The sequence below is a fragment of the Nicotiana tomentosiformis genome, chromosome 10 (assembly GCF_000390325.3).
Source record: "Nicotiana tomentosiformis chromosome 10, ASM39032v3, whole genome shotgun sequence".
Taxonomy (NCBI): Eukaryota; Viridiplantae; Streptophyta; class Magnoliopsida; order Solanales; family Solanaceae; genus Nicotiana; species Nicotiana tomentosiformis.
In genome coordinates this window covers 60803517-60829725 of record NC_090821.1, presented here as the reverse complement: position 1 = coordinate 60829725, position 26209 = coordinate 60803517, and the positions used below count along the sequence as shown (strand labels likewise).

Genomic DNA, 26209 nt, shown 5'->3' with positions numbered 1-26209 from the left:
ACTGATCCTTTATTGAGAGTTTGTCAAATGAATTAGGCTACTAATTATTCTCGACAACTCTTCAAATTCTTCAGATGGTCTATAGAAACTTTTGTCTTCTCAACGTCCACTTCAAATTAAAAGAGCATTAATTGAAAATATGAGAGGAGATTAAAAAAAAGATAACTTGAAACGTCTATTTATATTTTTATACAAAAAACTTCTTGAAATAATGCTTGATCAAAGGGCAAAATAGTCGTTCGAACTTTTGATGGCTATTTTGGTCTTTCACCTTTTACTTTGGGGCTTCAGACTTATAATATAGTACTAGTTTCTGAATACGTGCGTTGCACGTTTATCCTAATAATTTTTTTTAAATAGTATAAATAGACAATATTAAAACATGTGTGATAAGTTGCACAAAATTTAAAAGAGAAAAACACAAGCTCAAACTTGATTATTGAATGCAAAATTAATAAGATAATGTATAAACTGCGAAGTTGAACAACTAAATGCAGCTAGGTAGGTACGATGCATACATAACAAACCGGCATAAATGTTACTGTATGTAGCACTTTGACTTATCCAGCAATACAACACACGTAGGTAGTCTAAACGAATAAAGTGCCTTATGGAGATACAAATACAAAGTTTTTGGAGACATATTTTTGCTTTGTATATTTAAGACGTCAATATACAATACCAAAGGGATATGGAACACATAATCTAATTTTTAAGTATATTATAGAAAAATAATTATTTTAGTGGGGTTCAATTCCAAATGGGAATCAATGTTTAGAGAACTCAGTAGAATAATAGCAGAGCATGAAATACCAAAAGATTGTGTCCAATTAAACTGCACCTTCAACAGTTCTTTGGAAGCCATAACATAAAGAAGAATTAACAAGGAGAAGGAAAGGATTCTAATAAGATGAAGAGGAAGACCTATTTAAGTGGCAAAAACCTATAGGGAGAAAAATGAATAACATAAATTTGACAATAACATATTTATTACCACCAGTACATGATTTACGTTCATCATCGTTTGTGTCGAAGTTTCAGCTTTCGAAGATTAAACCAATAATGTGTAACAAAATAGAGAACAAAAAAATCTCAGCATCTACAAAGGAGAAAAAAGTGGACATAACAAAGATAATTCAGTAAATGAAATACTTATTGAAAAATGGAATTGGAACGCACAGATATTTGAGTAATTAGACAACCAATATAATTAAGAAAATAGTTTGATGACTTTTAAGAGAAATTGATTTACAATAAGAGAATGACCAACCACAATTAAGAGAAAATTTAATTATATATATATATATGACAATTCATCACATCATACCATGAAAGGTCAAATGTTAACAGAGTTTCTCATTAACTGATTATGTTGGGTTCTTCAAAACCTGTTGAAGATTTTTTTTTAACTCATCAGGATAAAGAAAGATTTTTCCTTTTGTTCAAAAAACACAAATTGACAAGAAAATATAAAAGAACACACTCAGACAAGGCTTCTAACAAAAGTTTCGACGATCTCTATAATCAAGTTTTAACAATAAGGAACAATGATTTAGATTCCACCAGTTAGGACCCATGATGAAGTAACAATTAATTAATCTTTCCTCTTTACAATTCGGTCACAAAAATCCTAGTCCACTTTTTAGTTTGTTGGTATCACAAAATATTTTTCAAAATTTAATAATTCATACATTAAATTTTAAAAACATAATCCAGCTATCCTGTATAAAAAAAAATTGTTAGAAAGACAAAGATGGAAAGAAAAAGCACTGACATTAGCAAAACACTTGCAAGAAGTAACAGAAGAGACATAGATGTACCTGATTTGATATTTAAAGTTAGCTTTGTATGTAAGAAAATCAAAAGAAGAATGTTTCTTTATGAAAAAAAAAGTTTCTTTCAATTACAGTGGTTTGAATAAAGAAGATGAAAGTAGTTGCAAGAACTGGAAAGACTGTCGTAGTACAACTTTACTAAGGAGGAGTTGAAAGGGTGCATCCGTACATCTTTATCATTTACTATGTTCATTGTATTTGTCTTTTGCGCAATTGTCTTTTCATTTACCTAATTATTTATGGTAGATTAGTACACATTATCATTTATTGAAGGGTAAATTTACTTTTTGGTACAAAAATATTATAGGAGTAGGATATAAAAGAAGGATAAAATGGCCATCTAAAGTTTTATGGATATTTTGGTAATTCAAGTTTAGTTTAAGGAGCTTCCTACTTTTAGTATAATATGATATGATGATTACCCGGGGCCAATTAACATAAACTCGCTCATATTTGTAAAATCGTGAAATACATTGGATCGTTACTTGAGTATAATTCCCAATGCATCCATGCTTGTAGCCATTGATTATTTTACTTGCTTTCTAGGTTAGTTTACATTTTCGCAATTAGTTATAAATATTTTTTCAAAACCTTTCTAAGTGTTTGGCTTAGCATAATAAGTGATAATTCTCTTACACGCCTGATCGCCTACCTATTGTTTTCTGTGTGATTCGACCCCGACTCATAGTTGGGTAAAATATATTGTATGCGACCGTGTCCATTTACTTTTTAGTAGTAGATTTGGACGTCATCAGTGTAGACATAGACAAACTACCTTAATGCAAGCATTAAAGGCTAATTCCACGGCTCGAATTTGTGACCCATAGGTTACACAAATTAAATAAAGCTATCTCTTTAGCAATAATTCACGTAATATCATGTAACAGACCTTGACATTGACAGATAGAAACACCATGCTTTTACAATATCTATTATCCATTCACACAACCTCAATCCATAAAAGTAAAGAAAGCCCTAAAATTAATAGTAGAATACCATAAATGATCCATTAATAGCAGTGATACCACCAGTAATTCAACTAAAACATCATACATCTTGTAGAAGCTTCTTGGTTTCCCCAGCTGCTTCAGCTGACAAAACTCCTTAAAATCTGTAAAGGAAATAGATAAATTACTGTGCTGCAACCTCAAAAATAATGGTTTAAACAAAAGTATAATCATTCAGAAAAAGCTTGACTTCATGGCACAACTGATTCTATTTCAATTCGGTTTCAAATAATAGATTCTTTATCTATCATAACATACATTCAGTTATCCCGAAGGGTGGACTATGAAGATCAGAGGATGGAATATCAGCATTTCAGCTTGCAACCATCAGTCCTTTGCCTTGAATTGAATATATGAAGCTAATTAATTTGGGATGTCGTCGTTAAAAGTTATCTGTGATCTGCCTTGGAACAGTTATTGAGAATGTCGGCTTCCTGATTTTTAGATTAGAAAGAATTTGCTTTAGTCCACTTTTGATTGGTAAAGCTGAACGCATCATCAGTTTCATTAATATTTCTTCATTTCCACATTGAAGAGTAAATGAGTGCGGCAGAAGAAGTTTTAAGCTCAGACAGGGTGATGAAACCATTACTTAATAAGCTAGTGTATAAAGAAACACAATTAACTTCAGTTGCATTGATTAACGACGTACCTGTAATTGTTCACTTGTGGATGAAGACCTCGAAACCAGAAGTTCCCGAATTTTCAATAGATATTTCCCTGACGGCCATGACTGACTTGGCAAGTGATTCATTGCATGATATTATCTCAACTGATTTCAAAGAGGTGGTATCCTCAAAACAAGAAGCAATCGCCTTAAGATGCCGACATCTTTTCAGTACCAAGTATTCAAGGCGTGGAAAGGCATTATCTGAGGCATCCCATTCTGAAAAAGAAGGATTTTCAAGTTTCAAGTATTTGAGTTGAGGGAACTGCTCATCATTCACTTCCCATACATTGGAACTAATGGTAACTCCTAGCAGCTTGAGTACCTCGAGTTTTGGATGGCTTGCAACTTCAGTAAGATGTATGTGAAAATTGGACAGTGTCAACTTCTTCAAGCTTGATGGGAACTTCTGTTGAGTTTTTTGTTTTTAAGATGAAATAGTCTTAAAATGAGGGTGAATGAGAAATGGAGGGAAAATGAAATTTTGAGTAAAATTTTAAGTTTCCCACTCTTGACAATGAGACATTGTCCCATATTGGAAGAGGAAAAGATTTTTGGTGGGTATATATATAATTGCTCTTTTTGTAGCTCTTAAAGAGTTAAGAAGAAAGCAAACCTCGCGCCGTCGTCGTCGTCGCTCGCTCGGCTTTGGCTTCGGTTTGGCAGCCGCCTAATGCTCTTCCCACCATGAATGTGCTTGCTCCACAAACAAACTAATGCTTGCTCCACCATGGAGGGTGGACGTTTGGTCTTCTTCAACACTAACGGTACTTCCTCTCAGCATTTCCATACGATTTTCTTAGTATCTACTCCTTCGATCTCCATTGTTTTTAACTTCAAACAAAGCAACTGTAAGTGTGATTTGCTACCGAACTTTGTGTTCGCTGAAACACTGGGGTTTGAAGTACCGCTACACCAGTGTGTTATTCGTTCTATCCTAGAAGGAAATAATCCATTACCTTGGGTACTAGGAGGAGATTAAATTCCTTAAGAAAACACTGTGAATTCAGTGGGCTCGAATTTATTACTGTTTCATTACGATAACTTTTATTTTGCAGAATTATTATTTACAAATACAGCAATATTGGCGGGAATAACAACTTCAACTGGTTGGTCAAGGTCAATCTAGTACCAGAAGAAATCTTGAGCATTTTGAGCTTTGTGAGATTGTTAAATGCAGGGAATGAGCCATCAAATTTTGAAACTACACATCTTAATTTCCGGAGATTTGGTGTCTTTGCCAAGATCTTATCAGCATTGTCCACACTAGAAAAACATGCTGAGGAAAGAGTTTGCAGATCATACATTTTCGAGAGGCTTTCTAGGTATTCTTGTCCTCTGTCACAAGCGAAAGATGCATGATCATAGATGTGTAGATGCCGCAAATTGACCATCTTCCAAATGGTATCTGGTAATGATACTCGTCCTCTAAGTGCTTGAACTATCAAAGTTTCAAGGTTCGGAAGATTGGCTGGGAGTAAGATTGTATCTTTGGTAGTCCGAAAAGCAAGATACCTCAAAAGGGTTAATTATTGTGGGAAAGAATCAATTATTGTATATTCAATGTCTAACACCCTCAGTATGTTTTGTGTGTCGTGTTTTTTTCTATGTATTGTTATTTTTAGGAAGGAGAAAGAGTTGCTAATGCCTGTATAACTTGTTTCTGTAGTGATTGCACTTTGTCCTAACGATAGTGAAGTACATATATATAAACTATCCGAGGACAAGTGGGAGAAGGTCCATGTTCTTCAAAAGGTAAATATAGTCTTAAATCATTGCTTCATGTTATTAAATTGTTCAAAGGTCAAAATATCGGTGGTATCTGTTGTTTTACCGCCTATAACTTTGTATTTGAACTTAGGTGCTCTCCCCTATACTCCCCCCTCCCTCCCCCCCCCCCCCAAAGAAAAAAAAAAAAACCAATAAGGATTAGTGGTTAAATATTTGGATAAGGGAGCTATTTTACAACAGCAATAAAGCCTGTTGCTCTCCTTCAATTTTAGCTTCTAAGGTCTATCTGCGTGCTGTTGAAAATTTTGGAGAACTTTTCTTTCATGTTATTTGGTAATTTTTTATAAAATGACCACGATTAGAAAATTGAAATTTAAGGAAGAGAAAAACTCTATATGATTTGGTAATCTATGTCCATTCCCATACTTTTTTACTTATCCATTATTTATCTTCTATAATCATATCTCAGTGTTATGTTTTATTCTCATTCCATTTTACAACGTTTTCATTTATTTGTTTCTTATGTTTCTTGATGCTGCAGCATGACCAAATTGTGTCCGGTATAGATTGGAGTTCAAGATCCAACAAAATAGTTACTGTTTCTCATGATCGAAATTCGTAAGTGACTATCCACCTTTGAGTTTTTAGAGTTTGATATCATTAAGTAGGTGATAGCTGTAAGTTTTTCATTTTACATTGTGGCTTTTTTGTCCTACAAGGAGCTTCTCCCTTTGTTTTTTTGCTTTTTTATTTTTTAATTTGTTAAATCTGACCTCAGGGAGGCTCTCTAATTAGAAGGAACATTAGGCCTGAGAAGTACTTCAAACTACCAGTATTCAGTAACATCCTTCAATTGTTTGGTGGCAGTAATCCATTGTTCGTATTAATTTTTGTGAAGGTTAAGACCAGTTTTTAAGGTGCATCTATAGAAGCCATTTCACCAAATGGGGCTATAATATCTTTCTTTTGCTTTTCCTAGTAGAGCATTGACATATTTCTTTTGACAAAACTATATGGTTAACAAAGCTACAAAGTTGGTTTTGTTCGGTATAACACATTTGTAGTCAGATCATTCTGTAATTTATCGCCTTTAATCTTGATTCTCTTTAGTGTGTGTGCAATGGTTAAGTTTGACTTGACAAAGATTAAGGTAATATGGACGGAGTGCGGAAAAAAAAGAGAGGATGAAAGGGGTGTGTGTGTGTGAGGGAGGGAGGGAGGGCTTGTTCTATGATTGCACAATGTGGGTTATATATATATATTTATTTTTTTTGAATCCCCTTGACATAAGGGAAGATTCCAATCTAGTGGCAAAGGGGTTTAAAAAATTACTTTAGTGTACGGTTCAAATGGCAATTGTAACATTGTAATATCTTATTAATCCCCTTGTATAAATTTCTAGCTCCGCCACTGGGTCATGGGATGCAAGGTTTGGCAATTGGCAGTCATTTTTTGCACCCATTGCTTTCTGTTTCAACTATATGTATAGCATATAGAACGAAACTATAATGATAAATAGGTATTTATGCTAAATTTGCAAGTATTGCCACGGAGGAGTTGATTGAGTGCAGTGATTTAGGCATCCAATAATTTAAAATTCTGAATCTGCATGTGAGAGTGGTGCTTTAATTGCAAACCAGAAAAACAGTTTTTAACAGTTGAGGAGAAGGTTGAATTGGTGCAGCTCAGGGGAAGTATCTGCTGTTTTCCTGATTCATTTATCCCTCCTCCAAAAAGTATATATGTTCTTCGGTTTAGTGGATTTTTCTGTCTGAACAGTGAGCTTGAGGAGATAGCAGAGATTTAAACATATGGAGCAATTTCTTTTTCTAGGGAAATGGCCAAATACTGTATATTCTTTTACTATATTCTTATAGGGTCATTCATATTCTTGCCTTCAGTAACTCGTTTTGTATTTATTTCTTGAGCTTAAAGAAGTTCCAGCGTGGATTAGGTGAATTTTACGTGCCAAAATACTTTAGGAAATTATATAAATTTATCTATGTAATTTTTAACTATGATTCAAAATTACTCTCCTATAAACTTTGGTTACGCTCCATGTTGAAGCTCATTAAGGTCAAGGACACATACAAGATCATTCGCCATTTGCTAACAACAAGGATATAAATTGCGTAAAAGTATAACTGGCGGTAAAATAAGATATTTCTGTTATAAAATAAAAACTGTAAAGTAAAGACAAGTATAGAGAGAAACTGATATATTATTCAAACTTTAAACTTATGTACATAATGAACTGAAAGCTCCTCTATTTATAGAAGAAAGGAAGCAGCTGCGAGTCTTTTCAGGAAGCAGTTGCAAGGCTTTTCTTTAGCTGCTTGTAAGTTGTCTGCATGAGCTGCTTGCAACCTGCCTGTTTAATAAGAAGCTGCTGCAAATCATTTCTTTGAGCTGCTTGCAACCTGCCTGCATCAGCTGCTTGTAGATAAATTTCAACAGAGTACTATATGGATAATCTTCTACAGGAAGATTATCTATAGCGGAGTAATAAATGAGCATCCACAATATAATTATTTTCATAACACTCCCCCTTGGATATTCATTAAAAGGTATTGTGCCTTGTTAAAACCTTACTAGGAAAAACCCAGTGGAAAAAATCCTAGTGAAGGAAAAAGAGTACACATATTTAGTAATACGCATTTCTAGCTGCCTCATTAAAAACCTTATAAGGAAAACCCTGTGGGAAAAAACCTTAGTAAGGAAAAAAGAGTACATCACGTATTTTACTCCCCCTGATGAAAACCTTATTTCAAATATTTGAGTCTCCGCATTCCAATCTTGTATACCATCTTCTCAAAAGTTGAAGTTGGCAAAGATTAGTGAATAAATCTGCCGGATTATCACTTGAACGGATTTGCTGCACATCAATGTCACCATTTTTCTGAAGATCGTGTGTGTAGAATAATTTTAGTGAAATGTGCTTCGTTCTATCTCCTTTTATAAATCCTCCCTTCAATTGCGCTATGCATGCACATTGTCTTCGTATAAAATTGTGGATCTTTTATCACACTCCAAACCACATTTTTCTTGAATAAAATGAATCACATCTCAATCATACACATTCCCTATTTGCTTCATGAATAGCTATTATCTCAGCATGATTTGAAGAAGTAGCAACAATTGACTGCTTTATGGAGCGCCATGATATGACAGTACCTCCACATGTAAACACGTACCCGGTTTGAGATCGAACTTTATGGGGATCAGATAAATAATCTGCATCTGCATAACCAACAAAATCTACACTACCTTTGTTAGCATAAAACAAACCCATATCAAGAGTTCCCTTTAAATATCGCAAAATATGCTTAATCCCATTCCAATATCTCCGAGTAGGAGAAGAGCTATATCTTGCTAGTAAATTAACAGAAAATGCTATGTCAGACCTTGTAGCATTAGCAAGATACATAAATGCACCAATTGCACTAAGATAAGGTGTTTCAGGACCAAGGAGTTCCTCATCCTCTTCTGGAGGTCGAAACGAGTCCTTATTCACTTCAAGTGATCGAACAACCATTGGTGTACTCAATGGGTGCGCTTTGTCCATGTAAAAGCATTTTAAAACCCTTTATGTATAGGCAGATTGATGCATAAAGATCCCGTTTGCTAAATGTTCAATTTGCAATCCAAGACAAAGTTTTATTTTTCCAAGATCTTTCATCTCAAATTCTTTCTTAAGATATTCAATTGCCTTTTGGAGCTCTTCTGGAGTTCCAACAAGATTTATGTCATCAACATAAACAGCAAGTATAACAAATTCTGATGTCATTTTCTTTATAAAAATACATGGACAAATAACATCATTTATGTAACCCTCTTTCAGTAAATATTCACTAAGGCGATTATACCACATGCGCCCAGATTGCTTTAAACCGTACAAAGATCTTTATAATCTGATTAAATACATTTTCTGAGATTTCGAATATGTTTCAGGCATTTTAAATCCTTCAGGAATTTTCATGTAAATCTCATTATCAAGTGACCCGTACAGATAAGCTGTAACCACATCCATCATATGTATTTCAAGTCTTTCACGCAAGGCTAAACTGCTGAGATATCGAAATGTTATGGCATCCATAACTGGTGAATATGTTTCTTCATAATCGATTCTAGGTCGTTGTGAGAATCCTTGTGTGACAAGGCGAGCCTTGTATCTTTCAACTTCATTTTGGTCATTTCTTTTTCGCACAAAAATCCATTTATGACTAACTGGTTTTACACCAGCAGGTGTTTGGACTACTGGTCCAAAGACCTCTCTTTTAGCAAGTGCGTTCAATTCTGATTGAATTACCCCTTGCCATTTTGGCCAATTAGATCTTTGTTGACATTCTTCGACAGATCGGGGTTCATAATCCTCACTATCTTGCATAATGTTAAGTGCAACGTTATATGCAAAAATATTATCCACCACTATTTCAGATCGATTTAAATTAATCCCATCACCAGTAGAACTTATTAAAAGTTCCTCACTCACTTGAGTCTCGGGTTCATTGATTTCTTCAGGAATCTCAAAACTAATCAGATCTTAGGTCTCTTCAGGAGATCCCTTCATAATATCATTTTGATCATTTGTCAATTTTCTTTTTCTAGGATTTCGATCCTTAGAACCCAAAGGCCTACCACGCTTCAAGCGTGCTTTAGGTTTACTAGTTCTTATACTAGTAGATGGTCCTACTGGGACATCAATTCGTATAGGCACATTCTCTGCAGGGATATGTTACTTAGTTATCCTTTTCAAATCAGTAAACGCGTCTGGCATTTGATTTGCTATATTTTGTAAATGGATGATCTTCTGAACCTCCTGATTACATATAGGGGTACGTGGATCAAAATAAGATAATGATGAAACTTTCCACATAATTTCTCTCTTGATTTCCTTTTTCTCTCCCCCTAATTGTGGGAAATTTATTTCATCAAATCGACAATCTGCAAATCAAGCAGTAAATAAATCTCCCGTCAATGGTTCAAGATAGCGAATAATAGAGGGTGATTCAAACCCAATATATATTCCTAACCTATTTTGGGGGCCCATCTTACCGTGCTGTGGTGGTGCTACTGGCACATATACAGCACATCCAAAAATTCGTAGATGGACAATATTTGGTTCATGACCAAAAACTAATTGTGACGGAGAATATTTATTATAATGTGTTGGTCTGAGACGGATAAGTAATGGTGCGTGCAAGATAGCATGGCCCCAAACAGTAGTGGACAGTTTTGTTTTCATAAGTAGTGGTCTTGCTATCAATTGCAGCCGTTTAATAAATGACTCTGCAAGGCCATTTTGAGTATGAACATAAGCTACAGGATGTTCAACTTTTATTCCAACTGATAGACAGTAATTATCAAAAGCTTGAGATGAGAATTCTCCAGCATTACCAAGGCGAATAGCCTTTATAGGATAATATGGGAATTGTGCCCTTAATCGAATTATTTGGGCTAATAACTTTGCAAACGCCAGGTTGCGAGACGATAGTAGGCAAACATGAGACCATCTTGAAGATGCATCTATTAGGACCATAAAATATCTAAACAGCCCATTTGGTGGGTGAATAGATCCATATATATCCCCATGTATACGTTCTAAAAAGATAGGGGACTCAATACCAATCTTCATTGGTGATGGTCTAGTGATCATTTTGCTTTGATAACAAGCATCACAAGAAAATTCATCATTTGTAAGAATCTTCAGGTTCTTTAATGGATCCCTACTCTAATTTTCAGTAATTCGTCTCATCATTATTGATCCAGGATGGCCCAAACGGCCCTGCCAAAGCACAAAAGTATTTGAATCAGTAAACTTCTGGTTTATGATAGAGTGTACTTCAACTGTACTAATCTTTGAATAGTATAAGCCAGAAGATAAAGTTGGTAACTTTTCTACAATGCATTTCTAGCCAGAAATATTCTTTGTAATACAAAGATATTCCACGTTCATTTCATCTATTGTCTCAACATGATACCCATTTTGGCGGATATCTATAAAACTCAACAAGTTTCTTCGGGACTTGGAGGAGAATAATGCATTGTCTATAATAAGTTTTGTTCCCTTAGACAGAAATACAATAGCTCTTCCGGAGCCTTCAATCAAACTTATATTACCAGAAATTGTAGAAATATTTGCTTTTTCCTTATGCAAATAAGAAAAGTATTTCTGATCTTTGAATATGGCATGAGTTGTTCCACTATCAATTACACAAATATCTTCATGATTGGTCTTTGATCCAAACATAATTTGAGGATTATCCATATTCTTCAAAATGACATAAACAAAATAAATATGATAGTAAACATTATTATCAAAACATAACTTTTATTTATGTACAACAATTACATAACCATACTATCTACTACAAACAACAAAAATTAAAATTTACATTTCTACAGATTCACTACCGATCACATGACTTGTTTCTCCTTTTGGGAGTGCAAAATAATCAGCTACATCCAAATGCATGAAGTCTAAATTATCTTCAGAAATAAAATTTGCTTCAACATTTTTCTCTGTCTTTTTCAGGGAGGCTTGATACAGCTCAACCAGATGTTTTGGCGTAGACATGTACGTGACCAGTGCCATTTTCCTCCACATCTATAGCATGCATTTTCTGGCTTTGCTTCTTGCACTGCTTCATGCTTTTGTTCCTTTCTTTTCCACTGCTGGTGGTGAGGAGGGTTCTTTGGTGCATTGTTATTACCACGATTAGAGTTTTCTCCCCGACCACGGCCATGACCACGACTGGGGCCACGTCCTCTTCCACGCTTAGCTTGGTGGAAGTTCGTCTCATTCACTTCAGGGAATGGACAAGAACGAGTAGGTCGGCTTTCATGGTTTTTAATTAATAGCCCATTATGTTGCTCGGCTACAAGAAGATGTGAGATAAGTTCAGAATACTTTTTAAATCCCATCTCTCGATATTGCTGCTGCAGGAGCATATTCGAGGCATGAAAAGTGGTGAAAGTGTTCTCCAACATATCATGATTAGTAATATTATCACCACATAGTTTTAATTGGGAAATAATTCTGAACATAGCAGAATTATACTCACTGATAGATTTAAAATCTTGTAGCCTTAGATGAGTCCAATCATAACGTGCCTGTGGAAGAACGACCATCTTCAGGTGGTCATATCTATCTTTCAAATTATTTCACAGTATGACTGGATCTTTAACAGTAAGATGTTTCATTTTCAGGCCCTCATCAAGGTGATGGCGTGGGAATATCATTGCTTTGGCACGGTCTTGGTTTGATGCCTGATTTTTATCTTTGATGGTGTCTGCCAGACCCATCGCATTAAGATGAATTTCGGCATCAAGCACCCAAGATATGTAGCTTTTGCCCGATATATCCAGGGCTACAAACTCAAGTTTAGAAAGATTTGACATTATTTAGAAAAAGAAAGTTCGTACCTCTGATACTTTTAAAGTATTTTCTTGAGATGGCAGAGTCTCGTGCTGATAACGTATTATAAAATAAAAACTGTAAAGTAAAGATAAGTATAGAGAGAAGCTGATATATTATTCAAACTTCAAACTTATGTATATAATGAACTGAAAACTCCTCTATTTATAGAAGAAAGGAAGCAGCTGCGAGACTTTTCAGGAAGCAGCTGCAAGACTTTTCTTTAGCTGCTTGTAAGCTGTCTGCATGAGCTGCTTGCAACCTGCCTGTGTAATAAGAAGCTGTTGCAAATCATTTCATTGAGCTACTTGCAACCTGCCTGCATCAGCTGCTTGTAGATAAACTTCAACAGAGCACTAAATGGATAATCTTCTTCAGGAAGATTATCTATAGCGGAGTAATAAATGAACATCTACAATATAATTATTTTCATAACAATTTCAGATTACTTTTAACCCTTTTTCCTTTTCTTCTAAAGGTGGTGTTCGACTTGGAACAATTTGTGTGCACCCAATTATTCCAGGGAATACATGTAATCCAATATTTCTCTCTGCCAAATTTTGAACTCTAGCCTTTCATAATTTTCGCACGCTTTATTGATTATGGAGTGCAACAAATAACACCTTCATTTTTTTATTTTGTACTTTAAATTGTAAATCCTTAACTCCCCGTTTGCAACGTCACAATTTTGTAGCAATTTACTCACTTCAATTGCCATATCAGGAAATTGTGTAATAACAGTTACAGTGCACCATATAATCCGAAATCATCTAAATACCTTGATATTGGCAAATGCTATTACAATGCGTTTTAACCATTGACACAATCTTAATGTAGAAGTAAAGGAAAACGCTAAAGTAGCAGCAGAATACCACAAGCAATCCATAAATGCTTGGCAAAATAGTAATACAACAGGAATTCAACTAATATATATGTCATACATCTTATAAAAACATAAAATACTCTTAAACTTCATGATTTAACAAACTACTCACGCTTGTACAGGCCAAAATCCTTCTTAAAAATATTTAGCGTAGTATGGCATTAAAGAAAATTATCGGTCGAGCTCGCCCGAGATACGCAGCGAGGTCAATGGACGAGGTACCGACATAAGTCGTGGTCAAGATATCAACGGTTATCGTAATCAAGATGTCAACAAGGGTCGAGGTCGAGATTGACCATTGATGATAAGACTCGCAATGGCTAATTTGTCAGGATAGGGTACTAAAAGGAAATATTCTAGTGAATATCCCTTGTATTTGTACTATTAGAGTTTCCTAGGAAAAATGCCTCATATATATATAGAAAGAAGAGACAATGATAGGGGCATGCAATATTAATATTGATAAGAACTCTTTTGAGAGGAAGACTTTCTCTCACGCAAAAATACAAAAACTACATTTTGATAAAGATTCTTATTCATAGTATTCCCATCTTTCCACCAGATCTAAGGATCGTTCATACGAATCTTGGATCTATCTGTCATTCATCATTGTCAGGAGAAATATTCGTTCAACCCATTCATTATTGGGTCAATCTTTCTCCTTATTTATTTAAATGACATTTATTGCCATTTATTGTTAGTCATATCTCCATTGATGTTTATGTTTTAAGTATGTTCTACACTTATTATCATCAACCAGTTACGAGATCTGTCCCATATGCTATATGTTTTTAAGAATAAAATGTCTAGAGTTATTATCACTAACTAGATTTAGCCCTCTATTATATAAATTAAATAGTTTAACCAGAAGTCATACTTTTTGGTCAAATAATTTGGTGCTGTCTGTCGGGACTTTCTAACTAAGTCTTTTAGTTTCTTCTAGATCTACAACTGACACTGGTTACTAACGCAAAAAAAAAAACCAAAAGAAGACCCTTCTTCTCTTCATATGCATAGATCTAACATGGCACATAACAGAGAAGAAAGAACGAGAATAATGAGCGACCTCCCAACCAACCTCATGTACATCATCCATGAGAGCTCTGAAGCAGTGGACGAGGGCACAACGCCCAATGCCTTTCCTAGGCAAGGTGGATCACCCTTCCCCACTACAGCATCACAAAATACCATGGTAAGACCGCTACCATATCCGTAGGAGAGGAGACACCACCAGCGATAAAGAAGCTCCTTGAGGCTTGGCTAACTGATACAGTGACAAGCGTCCTCCACAAGCCCGTTCAAAACGCGGCCGCAGTAAAGGCGAGAATTTGTGCCGCACCATCAGTGGACGAGAAACATGAGCAACCTTCTCCACCCACGACGACAGGTATTACTCACAGTATTGTTGACAATGCAGGCGACGACGCTCTCACTGCCATTTTGAAAAGGATGGAGGAAATGAAAAACGAGAACAAGACACTTCGGGATCAAATGAGATAGCACCAAGAAAGGGTCGATAAAATACTGGGTGTTCCTAAGTTATTGCCGAAGAGAGACGCCGGTCGGTTCGTCGAGCAGCCGTACAGTGACAGCGCTACCCCACATGCCATACTAAAGACCTTTAAAATGTCGCCTTATCTGAAAATATACGATGGCACAACCGATCCCGAAGATCACGAGACCCATTACATCACCGTCGTGAAAGGAAATGATCTCGCCAAAGGGCAAGTATCCTCCATTCTACTAAAGAAATTCGGTAAAACCCTCACGGGAGGTGCATTAACCCGGTACTCGCAACTGCCAGCACGTTCTATCGAAACCTTTGCGGAAATGGCCGATAGGTTCGTAACGGCCCATGCCGGGGCCAAGAAGGTCAAGGCAAGAGTGAATGACATCTTTGCTATCAAACAATCCCCGGGAGAAGGACTGAGGGACTTCCTCGCCCATTTCAACCGAGTAAAAATGACTTTGCCCAATGTATCAGAAGGAATGGCGGTAGCTGCTTTCCAAAACGGGCTGAACCGAAATGGTTCAAGGGCGACAAGAAAATTATTAAGTCGGCTTATGAAATATCCCCCAACGACTTGTGACGAAATACATAATGTGTATTGTGCCGAAGTTCGAGTAGACGAAGACGATCTCAATGGGCCGACTCATCGACTGACCTCAGTGCAAGCAGAATCTAGAAAAGATCGGAGAAGTGATATCAGAAGAGATCCAGTGACTTCACGGCCGAACCAGGAATGTCATCTCCCATATATCAGAACTACCATTGTATTATCACCTCGCCATGAAGAAGGCCCACCCCGATCAAGAACAGGGACTCATCGGAATGAAAGAGGTATGCCCCATTTATTATCCGCTCACAATTTTTGCGTATCACCTACAAAGATCGTCTATGCCTTGGAGAAGCTCGGACCAAAGGTAAAGTGGCCGCAAAAAATGAGGTCAGACCCGAATACCAAAATATCAGACGCCCTCTGCGAGTTCCATCAAGAGCAAGGACACGAAACCGAAGATTGCATCGCCCTAGGACAGGGGGTTATAAACATGCTGCGACAGGGACACCTCAAAGAATTGCTGAGCGATCGGGGAAGAACCAACTTTGCTAGGGGACGCGAACAACATCCAGGGCTGCCGAATCCTCCCTCGCCAGTCCGCACCATCCACATGATCATCGGCGGAGGAGACGACGTTTCCATCAACAACGTGAAGTTCACCATGACCCACAAGCTCAAACGATCGATCACCCACGAACAATATGATGAACTCGAAGAAACTATCATCTTCGATAATTCAGATATCAACGGTTTGGCATTCCCTCACTATGACGCTCTTCTTATTACTTTATGAATTTTAGATACCAATGTAAGACGGATTATGGTAGACGACGGGAGCGGCACGTGTATTATCCATCCCCGAGTACTCACACAAATGAAACTCGTGGACAAGATAGTACCACGCTGCATCGCACTAACAGGATTTAGCAATGCAGTTGAACGAACATATGGGGAGATCACACTCCCCTTCCTGGTGGGTGGCGTCACTATGGAGACCACATTCCACATCATGGACCAGGACATGGCATACAATGCCATAATAAGATGACCATGGATACACACCATGAGGGCCATACCCTCCAGCGTGTACCAAGTCATCAAATTCCCAACTCCATGGGGCATATTCAGCATAAGCGGGGAACAACGCACATCCCAAGAGTGTTACCGCATCGCCCTAGACTACATGCCCCCCAACAAATGAGAGGCAAAGAGAAGGAACCATAACAATCAACAGGGTCGAGGTCAATAGGCGATGACATCGAGGACGTCATCAAAGACCCCGATGTGGATGAGGCCGCAGGATCGACCATAGAGGACATCAACCCCGTTCAGCTAAACAACAACGACCACGGCAAGAAATCTTACATCGGCTGCAAACTCCAAAAACCAGGTGAGTTTCACAAATTTCTAATTGCTAACGCGGACTTGTTTGCTTTTAGCCATGCAGATATGCCAGGTATTCCAAAGGAGATCGCCACACATAGATTGAACGTCGATCCACTCCACTCCCGGTAAGGCAGTTCGACGTAAGTTCAATTTTGCAATCAATGATGCAGTGCGCGAAGAAGTGGAAAAATTATTGGAAAATGGCTCTGTCGGAGAGTTGAAGTACCCCCAATGGGTCGCCAACGTGGTCATGGTGAAAAAGAAAAACGGTAAGAGGCGGATGTGCATATATTTCACCGACCTGAACAAAGCTTACCCTAAAGACTCGTTTCCACTACCTCATATCGACCAACTCACCGATGCGACAACCCGGCATGAGTTGTTAAGTTTCTTGGATGCCTACTCGGGCTACATCCAGATCCTTATGGAGGAAGAGGACCAAGAAAATACCACCTTCATCACCCACCAGGGGACATACTGCTACAGGGTCATGCCTTTCAGATTGAAAAATGCGGGGGTAACTTACCAAAGACTGGTGACAAAGATGTTCAAAGAACAACTCGGAAAAACGATGGAGGTATACATCGATGACATGTTGGTCAAGTCCAAAAAGAAAGAAGACCACATCGACCATTTAAGAGAAGCCTCCGGCATACTCAGGCAATACATCATAAAATTAAACCCCGAAAAATGTGCATTCGGTGTGGCCTCAGGAAAATTCTTGGGTTTCCTAGTGTCGCAATGGGGTATCGAGGTCATTCCCGACCAAATCAAGGCCATCGAGGGTATACCCGAGCACTTGACCACCAAAAAGCAAGTCCATAAGCTAACCGGTCGTATCGCCGCTCTGTCAAAGTTCATCTCGCGATCCACCGATATGTGCCACAAGTTATTCGGCATACTCAAAAAGAAGAATGGCCTCCAATGGACCCCTGAGTGCATCCAAGTACTAAAGGAGTTAAAGGTGTACCTGTCCTCGCCACCACTGCTCTCAAAATCAGAACCAGGACAACCTCTCCTCATGTATATCGCATGTTCGAAGTAGTTGTGAACGCAGTCTTAGTCCAAGAGAATAAAGGTACGCAATCCCTCGTCTATTACATTAGCAAGAAACTAGTCGACGCCGAGACAAGGTACCCCCACCTTGAAAAACTGGCTCTGGCCTTGGTCGTAGCTTCACGAAATCTTAGACCGTATTTTCAATGCCACCTCATCCCGGTAGTCACTACTTTCCCCTTAAGAAGCATTTTACACAAACCCAAACTTTCGAACAGATTGGCCAAATGGGCCATTAAACTAAGCAAGCACGATATTACATATCGACCACGAATGACGATGAAGTCTCAGATCCTCGTCGACTTCATCGCCGACTTCAGTGCACGTATACTGCCCGAAGTCAAAAAGGAAGTCGTCCACGCTTCTTCCCAAATACACAACCTATGGGTCCTATACACCGACGGTACATCTAATGCATCGGGGACCGGGATGGGACTCGTACTCAAAGTCCCAACAGGCAAAGTAATTCGCAAGTCCATAAGGTGCCCGGACATGACTAACAACGAGGCCAAGTATGATGCCGTAATTGCAGGACTAAGATTAGCACTCAAATATGGGGCGAAACGGCTAAGGCTGCGCTGCGATTCTCAGCTTGTGATCAACCAAGTCTCAAGGACTTTCCAAATCAAGGAGCAAAGGTTACAAAAGTACCAGACTAAAATCTGTAAACTACTACCCGAGTTCGACGAATGTCAGCTCGACCAGATCCCCCGAGCACAAAATATCAAGGCGGACGGCCTCGCCACATTAGCAGCAGCAACCAAAAACATCATCGAAGACCAAAATATGGTCCACCTCCTCAGCTCGTCGATAGACCAAATTGAGATAAGAACCATAAACCTAACTTGGGACTGGCACAACCGTATTATTACATATTTGCAGGACGACATACTTCCCAACAATAAAAAAGTGGCCAAGAAACTAGAAATGCAAGCGGCCAGGTACAACATCGTTCACAATGACCTATACAAAAGGACATATGGCCCCCTAGAAAAATACCTAGGCCCAAATCAAATGCGGCGCATCCTTAAAGAAGTGTATGAGGGCCATTGCGGATCCCACTCTGACAATCGATCTTTGGAAAGGTGCCTCATACGAGCAGGATACTATTGGCCTACCATGAAAAAGAAGGCCGCAGATTTTGTGAAAAAATATGAGCAATGCTAGAAGTACGTTCCAATGATCCACCAAACAGGCGAACACATACACTCAGTAACTTCCCCTTAGCCTTTCATCAAATGGGGAATGGATATCATATGCCCCCCTCCAAATCGGATGAGGTAATGTACGATTTCTCTTGGTTTTAACTGATTATTTCTCTAAATGGGTGGAAGCAGGAGCATTCGCCCAAATACACGAACAAGAAGTAATTGCCTCCATATGGAAGAACATCCTATGTCGTTTCGGTCTCCCCAAAGAAATCACCTACGACAACAGACCCCAATTCATAGGAAAGAAGATCGCCAACGTTTTTGAAGAATCACACATCAAAAGAATAATGTCAACGCCTTACCACTCCGCGGGTAACTGGCAAACAGAGTCCAAAGGACGCCAAAGGACTATGGCCGGAGATATTACTAGAAATACTCTAGGCCTATCGAACAACGACAAAAACGAGCACGGGGGAAACGCCATACTCATTAGTCTATGGGACTGATGCAGTAATACCAGTAAAGGTTGGGGAGCCAGTCTAAGATACTTCCACGAAAGCAGACCACAAAACGATGACAGTAGAAGGCAGGAACTCGGCGGAGTTGAGGAACGAAGAGATATGGCCTATGTGAGAATAGTGGCCCAAAAGCAGCAAGCAGAACGCTACCATAACAAAAGAGCAAAGATCAGACCACTTAAAGTCGGGGACTACGTGCTTAAAGATAAAACACAAGCAAGCAAAGATCCACGGGAAGGCAAACTAGGAACAAACTGGGACGGCCCCTACAAAATCTCGGCAGCAACAAGAAAAGGGTCATTCACACTAGAAATAATGGAAGGAAAGCGGCTACCAAATAATTGGAACATTACACACCTCAAGTACTTCAACTTTAAAAGGACGAGGTCCCCAAAATCACACTCTTTTTCCTTCACTCGAGTTTTGTCCCAATTGGGTTTTCTGGAGGAGGTTTTTAACGAGGCAAGGACCGGGACACTTCAGGATTGAAATGCGCACAGACGAGGGCACTGAACGGCTAGTTCATTGCTCAATCTCTTACTATTTTTCTAGTTCGACCAATGAAGGGACTAGATAGACTGGGACTGGGACTGAACTACTAGCCATCGCCCAGAAAATATGTAAATCTCTACAAGAATATGAATAAAGTACATGAAGCTTATTTCTTCTCTCCCCAAATAAAGGTTACATTCGACCGCGTTCGAATTAACACCTATTCGGCCCACGACCTTAATTAATTAAAGGTTATATTCGACCTTGTTCGAATTAACACCTATTCGACCCATGGCCTCAATTAAATAAAGGTAAAAATTGACCTTGTTCGAATTAGCACGTACTCGGTCCACGACCTCAATCAAGTAAAGGTTACATTTGACCTCGTTTGAATTAACACCTATTCGGCCTACAACCTCAATTAATTAAAGGTTATATTCGACCTCGTTTGAATTAACATTTATTCGTCCCATAACTTCAATTAAATAAAGGCAACATTCGACCTTATTCGAATTATCACCTACTCGGCCCACAGCCTCAATCAAGTAAAGGTTACATTCGACCTCATTCGAATTAACACCTATTCGGCACACGACCTCAATTAATTAAAGGTTACATTCGACCTCATTCGAATTAACACCTACTTGGCACACGGCCTTAACTAAATGAAGGCTACTTTCAACCTCGTTCAGCCTACTCAAACAAATTGGTTATGACAAAGGCAATCAAGCAACAAAATTAGAAAAATGCATAAACCCGAACAAAGAAAAGGAATCAGGTACGAATAGCAAAACACTTCATACTTAGAATATTTGTTCTTTACAAAGGCTCGAATCCACGCCTACAAAAAAATATACACAAATCTGTAGCTAAACAAAAAAGAAGAATAACTAATCACCACAAGCTTTATCGCCCAGACCGTCTCTACCTACCTCTTCGCCGTCGCCATCGCCAACGGGATATTCATCCTCGTACCAAGCATCCTGTTCAATCCGATATACGCCTGTATTCTCCTCTTCGTCGACGACTTCCGGTGTAGCGGGATCATAGCCACAAGCAAGTCGAGCCTCACACGCCTTAGCACGAGTATCCTTGAGGTCGGCTTCTGAAACAGCCTCTGCCCCCATCAGATCCCTAAATATGTCTAGCTGGGCCTCAGCGTGAATCCATTCCTCGTACAAATCCCGCAGAACATCAAGAAAAGCAGAAGTCCAGGAAGAGGACGACTGAGCCAACAACTGCGCCTTCTCGGCCTCGAGAGCATCAACTCGATCACCAAGGCTTGAAGCCTCTTTTTCCAGCTTCCCTACCCGCTCATTAAGCCGCTCTTCTCTGAGTCTGGTCGTCTCTAGGGCACTCTCCCTCTCAGAACGTAGAATACAGATCACAATTGTAAAAGCCTCCGCTCTTCTCACAGCCGACAACTGAGCCGACTCTGCTTTCTCTGAGATCGCCGCCTTCTCAGCTACCTCACCACTCAGAGCGTCCGCTTTGAGTTGGCACTCCTCAAGCTCGGTGCGCAGTGAAACCACCTGAGCCTGAAGATCGGCGCATTGGGTCTCAACCACCTTGCTCAACTCAAGTTCTTCTTCTTTATACCTCAATGCCCCCTCGAGGATGCTGCATTTTCTAATGGACCTCACCAACTCGTCATCCTTCTCTTCAACTCGTCTCGGAGAGCCCGAAAATTACTGCTCCCACCAAGCCACCTGCAAAGCTCACGGTGTTTATCATGGTATTCGCGATACTTCCACTCCATCTTCTGAAAAATGTCCTTACACCTCTCCTCCTGCTGGGAACTCTCGATCTCCAAAATCACGGTTTGAAAGAAAGACAAAACGAGGAATAAGAACAAAACAGAGCTCAACAAGAAAAAGGAACAAAAATGTAATCAAAAGGCTTACCCTGAGAACGAGGCCGACTATACTCATCGACAAAGTAGCATCCTTCAACTTCTCAAGTGTTTTATCCTCCACATCGGAACAGAGGGGACCAAGAGAAGGGACCACGTCCTCGGTATTCACCAACAAATCTTGATTCAAGGGGATCACAATGGTCCGCGTGGTCCCCTCTAATATCACTCAAGTCAAGTAAGCCCTTCCCCCATCATCCTCACCTCCTCGGCATCCATGTCGGAGCCAGTCTCGTAACCTTATTTGGCTACGCTTTTACCCTTTGTGTCAACCCGAGAAGAAGGATCATTGGCTGGTAGGGAGGCCGTTGGCTCATCCTGTCGTAAGGTGTCGGGAACTCTCGCCGGCGACCCTTTAAAATTCATGGTCTCAGATAGAGACGTACTCTCCTCGGCCCCCGACGACGGCAGAATCGTGGGCGGCGACTTGACATCAACTCCAAAATTTATGGTCATCGTTTCTCAAATGACGAAATCACCCATCGCCTAACTCGCCACCTGGACGACATTATCGCCGACATCTACAGATCGCTTCTTACGGAGGAGCAAGTTATCATTATGCGGCGATAACTCCTCCTTATCATCCTCGTCTACTAGATGGTGTAGAGGGGAGGTAGAGATCCTTGCCACATGCATAGTCCACAAACGAGTAGACCTTACCGCAGTAGAAGGAATAGAAGCTGCCTTCCTTTTACGGAACGCCAAAGTTGGAGCCTTCGACCTCCTCGAAGACCCTCGAGCTGAAAAAGAAAAGCCAAAAACTTTTTTAGAAGACTATCACCTCTTGTGAAAAATAGTTACGAAGAAATGACAACGCTGTCAAAACGACAAAGATAAAGGATATCAAGTGCCTATGTATAAATAAACACATATAGACAAATTCACCAATCGCGGAAGGCACGGGCCCGAATTTCTTGATAAAAGCCGGCCATTCACGAATCCCCACTGTGTGAGGTAAACCATGGCTAACCCAGTCGTGGATGTCCCTGAACAAAAGAGGGGGCAAATTCTCATCTACACAAAGAAAGGATGAAATGTTAGATCAAGACTAAAACGGACAAAACAAATGCTAAAGAAAAATACTTACGGGCGTAATTCCAAGCCTCGGGAAACCCGCTCGCGTTGGCTACCACGTCATTGGTCTTGATAAAGAAATAATAGAGCCAGAACTGATGATTTGCCTTATTGTCCATCTTCACCACTAAACGTTTACTTCCTCGGTGGAGAAGAAGCAGCATCGTCCCCCTATAGAAACTAGGGGCAAAAAGTTGCATCAGGTGGAGAAGAGAGACCCCACAACCAGCTAACTCCGCATATTTCGTCAACATACGGATAAGATTATAGACGTAGGGGGAAAGTTGAGCTGGGCAGATGCCGTAGTAACGGCAAAACTCCTCCGCCAATGGGAGAAGAGGAAAGGAATAACCTATATAGAATAGGTACGCGTAGAACGGGTACGCGTAGAACGTGCAATATCCCAGGTGATGTATTTGTACCACATCGCGCCCCCCGAAATCAGATCAATGTGAGCCGAGAGTTTTAACTTTGCCCTAAACTCAGCAAGGTCGACCTTGTTCATCATCGACTCTGAGGACTTAGAATCATCTTCAGGCAATTTCTAAAAATCAGATCTATTCTCACTGCGAGGAATTATTTCCTCTACTGTAGGAAACCTTTCGTTTTAAAGGGCAACAAAAATATCGTCGCTGTGAGGAGGCATACGCACCGCCAAAAGGGTAAGACCAACCACCATGCGAGAACCAGAAGGTGCGTTATCCATATTCTTGAGAAAGGAGGTTTTAAGCACAGAAGGGTTGAAAATAGTAAGAATCACTAAAACTGCTAAGGAGCTTCGAACAATGGATGGAGAAAAAGATACAAAGTATGATGAGTATTAGAAGCTTTGTAAATGTTAAAACGTTGCCCACACATCCCTATTTATAAGGATACATGCATAAAAATCGAGAAATCAGGCCATCATTACCCATCACAGGTATGAAACGTCAGAGGCGCAGAAACGACGCAAGGCGTCAGGAAAACTCGTCATAATGACGCATGATGTCGTGACGTCATTCTGAAACAATGCATCCCTAAAGTTTGCATCTCACGAAGAGTCATGTTGCCACCTCGCCTAAAGCGCTGCTACCTAGCTTGCTCGCCTCATTTCGTCAACTACGACATACAGAATCCGCTCACCAAGGCCGTCTGAGCTCGGCCTTAATAAGCGGAGGGACTAACTGTACATGCCAAAATTCGTCTTCAGAATATTTAGCGTAATATGGCATTAAATAAAGTTATCGGTCGAGCTCGCCCGAGACGCAGCGAGGTCAATGGCCGAGGTACCGACATAAGTCGTGGTCAAGATATCGACGGTTATCGCAATCAAGATATCAGCAAGGGTCGAAGTCGAGATTGACCATTGATGATAAGACTTGCAACGACTAATTTGTAAGGATAAGGTACTAAAAGGGAATATTCTAGTGAATATCCCTTGCATTTGTACTATTAGGATTTCCTAGGAAAAATGCCCCATATATATAGAAAAAAGAGATAATGATAATATTGATATTGATAAGAACACTTTTGAGAGGAAGACTTTCTCTCTGGCAAAAATACAAAGATTACCTTTTGATAAAGATTCTTGTTCATAGTATTCCCATATTTCCACCAGATCCGAGGATCGTTCATACGAATCTTGGATCTATCTGTCATTCATCATTGTTAGGAGAAATATTCGTTCAACCCATTCATTATTGGGTCAATCTTTCTCCTTATTTACTTAAATGTCATTTATTGTTAGTTATATCTCTATTAATGTTTATGCTTTAAGTATGCTCTGCACTTATTATCATCAACCAGTTACGGGGTCTCTCCCATCAGCTATAGTTACGGGGTCTCTCCCATCAGCTATATGTTTTTAAGAATAATGTCTAGAGTTATTATTCTTAACTAGATTTAGTCCCTTGTTACATAAATTAAATAGTTTAACCGGAAGTCATACTTTTTGGTCAAACAAGGCTAATGTAAAACTCCACAAAAACTGTAACTAAAAAAAAGAAAAAAATTAAATTAGTATGCTGGAACCTCGTAAGTTATGTGGTTTGAGACAAAAATATTTTCTTTCACAAACAATTGAAGCAACTCTAATACCATTGCAAATATTTAATGTTGCTTAATCTTTATTACTAGGTATCATCTATGATTCAGTAATTTCAGTGAAGCTGAGTCTGGACCGGAGATGTAACATTAACATTTCAGCTTCCCACCATTAGTGCTCTACTTGAATTTAATAAACGAAACAATCAAATTTGGTTTGCCAAGTTTATACTAAGTATTAAGTACTATTTATCTGTGCTCCGATATTAGTCGAGAACAGCTATCAGCAATGTAGGTTTCCTAGTTGGATTGACAAAAGGACACGGCTTTTCGTTCCAACTTTGATCGGTAAAGCGGAAATGAAAAATAGTCGATAGATATATAATATACGTATAATTCATGTGTAATATGTATATAATTATCTATTATTAATTTTTCGGCACATGCGTTGTATATACCAAATAAATAATAATACACGAAAGAAGAAAATACAAGAAATTCAACTAAAGACCATTCTTTCAAGAAATTCAGTACTCACTTGGCAAGGAATATACACAAGGATTTAAAGAAACTAATGTTTTTAAGGAGTAAAACCCGTATGTCCAAATTGATTTTATCAACAAAGTATTCCAATCCACCTTGCAAATCAAGAATCAATATTCTGTGAGGTAAAGGAAATACAAAAGGTTGATCATGCATCCATTTAGCCTAAATATTTCTACAACATACATCAAGTTGAACACTCTTATAGTAGAATGGGAACCAAGCATATCCAAAATCAAAAAAGGTCATCTCTCCAAATGAAGTAGCAACTACTTGGCTCAAAAGAAGACATAATCACATGTTGAATAAAAAACAAAAACTAATAGATCTAAATATTAACTGCTAACTAATTAAGGTTTCCTTCCATTTAACCCTTCTGAATTTGATAGGTACTTCACTTGGAAATCAATTGCACAACGAGTTAAGAGTACTTTCAAGAAATTAAAATTATTAGA

At 38.9% G+C, this 26209-nt stretch overlaps 1 long non-coding RNA gene and 1 pseudogene across 1 annotated transcript; both read left to right on the top strand.

Annotated features, from left to right (window-relative positions):
- The window catches only part of LOC104098694 (probable beta-1,4-xylosyltransferase IRX10L), a 71013-nt pseudogene that overhangs the window by 27106 nt on the left and 17698 nt on the right, over window positions 1–26209 (top strand).
- LOC138900543 (uncharacterized) lies at window positions 5116–5858 on the top strand. Its single transcript, XR_011411621.1, has 2 exons — window positions 5116–5264; window positions 5782–5858. It is a non-coding gene; the product is annotated as an uncharacterized lncRNA (long non-coding RNA).